This window comes from Lolium rigidum, chromosome 3 (genome assembly GCF_022539505.1).
Source record: "Lolium rigidum isolate FL_2022 chromosome 3, APGP_CSIRO_Lrig_0.1, whole genome shotgun sequence".
Taxonomy (NCBI): Eukaryota; Viridiplantae; Streptophyta; class Magnoliopsida; order Poales; family Poaceae; genus Lolium; species Lolium rigidum.
This window is the reverse complement of record NC_061510.1, coordinates 238,803,495-238,805,661: the sequence shown is the minus strand read 5'-3', so window position 1 is coordinate 238,805,661 and position 2,167 is coordinate 238,803,495.

Genomic DNA, 2,167 nt, shown 5'->3' with positions numbered 1-2,167 from the left:
ATTGCTAGATCTAGACAAATTGAAAATACTGAAACTCCTGATGCTACTACACCTGTTAATTCACCTGAACTTGAATACTCTAGTGATGATCTTGATGAAGATTATGTGGAACTTGATGATGATTTTATTGAAAAATGCCATGCTACTACTGATGCAAGAAAAATTAAAAAGTTGCTTGCGAGAACATACTGTTAGATATAAAGCTGTCTCCTGATCCTAAATTTGCCACATCTCCTATAAACATTAGGGATAAAGATTATGATTTTTCTCTTGATCTATCTCATATAGCTATTGTTGAGAAAACACCTTTTTGTGGTGCTGAAAAAGAAAGTGCTTGTTGAACACATGACTGAGTTATCTACTTTGAGTAGCTTGTTTTCTGATGATGTTAAGAAGCGTACTTACTTTGTTGCTAAAATCTTTCCATTCTCATTAAAGGATGACGCTAAAACTTGGTATAATAGTTTGCCACCTAGTTCTATTAAAAGTCCAAAAGAATTGCTTGCTGTTTTCTTCCGGAAATACTTTCCTGCTAGTGCTCAACATACTGCTTCGCGAGAGAGTTTATAATTTTGATCGGGGAGATGAAGAGAAATTGCTCGAGGCTTGGGCGAGATTTTGCTCTCTTATTAGAGCTCGCTCGACCATGATTTAGAAAAGCATGATTTACTTGATATATTTTATAGTGGACTAACCATTGAGTCTAGGGCATACCTGGATAGTTGTGCTGGTTGTGTTTTCAGGAAAAGAACTCCAGACGAAGCGGATGTCACAAAGGGCACCCACACCAGCACCGGCACCGGCTTCCTACTCTCCTGCATCAGCACCGGTTCCTGTACCAGCACCGTTTGTTGCATCTACCCGACAGGCCCCTACATCAGCATTGGTTCCCGTAGAGGCCCCATATACTACACCCGCCCGCGAGGCTCCCGCATCGACGCATTGGTTCCTCTAGCTGCACCGTTTACGCACCTGCCCAACAGCTCTCCCGCATCGGCACCGGCTCCTCTAGAGGCACCGTTTATTGCACCCGCCCAGCCAGTCTCTCGCATCATCACCAGCTCGTGTACCAGCCCAGGCTCCCGCACCTGCCCGGCCCGGATCACCGAGGTCTCAGCTCATTGCTTGTGGCCACCCGTGTGGTGACCGGGACGCATCTGAAGGCTATGTTCGTGAGTATATGACAGCATAACTCGCTCTTATCTTGATGTCTTCTCTGCTCAAAGTCTCACATGGTTCAGTCTTCAGTGCATTGGTGCCATTGACTAATTTTTGTTGGTATCTCTTGCTTTGAATCAGAAATTGCCTAAAAGTATCGCCAAGGATCTCAATGCTGGCCGAAGGGGCAAGATTTCCTCGTCATGGAGAGTGAAGGTCTCACCGTGGAGGGACGGTACTCCGTCAGTCCCACGAGATGGCCGCTTGGTTGTTACTTCCGGTGGAAAAAGTTCATTGACGGTGCCAAACTTCGCATTGGATCAAAGTTGAAGGTCAAGATCTTTCGATGCCGCTGTGACATGCTTGGTCATCAAGTTTGCGGTTGTCTAGTTCTATTGTCCCATGAGCCCTTAGCAAATGCATTTGTAGTTATACTTATATAAGGTTATCTTATCCGAACTGCTAATTAATTGTATGGGTGGTAAAACTCGGCAAGCTTTTGCTCTTAGCAAGTATGTATGTATGATCAGCTATTATGATAACTAATGTTTGTGTTCATCTTAATTTGCATTTCCGTTTTAGAAAAAAACTTAATTTCTATTTTGGCCGACATGTTAGAGAACTATCGAGATTGAATCCACAACATGATTCAAATAGATTCATTACACCAAGCCACATGTTTTGACCTTGCTATACACTAGTTCCATTAATCGGTGCAAGAAGGCTTACCCGAGCTGCACTGAACCACGGCAGATTCGAATCCACCTTAGCTATCTAGCTAGAAATACAACCTTTGCGAAAAGAGGATTTGCGAGTACGGGAGGTCGACATTGGGGACCCATGAGCCGCGAGCGTCGTCAACGTTTTAAAGGCGCGAGAGATCGAAACAAAAAAAAAGCCAAAAATCAGTTGGTAAACAAAATCCAAGAAATGAAACTTTTACCTTTCTGAGAGGATGACATGCAGGACCCATGAGGCAGCAGCATCCTCAACTATTCCAAGGCGGAAG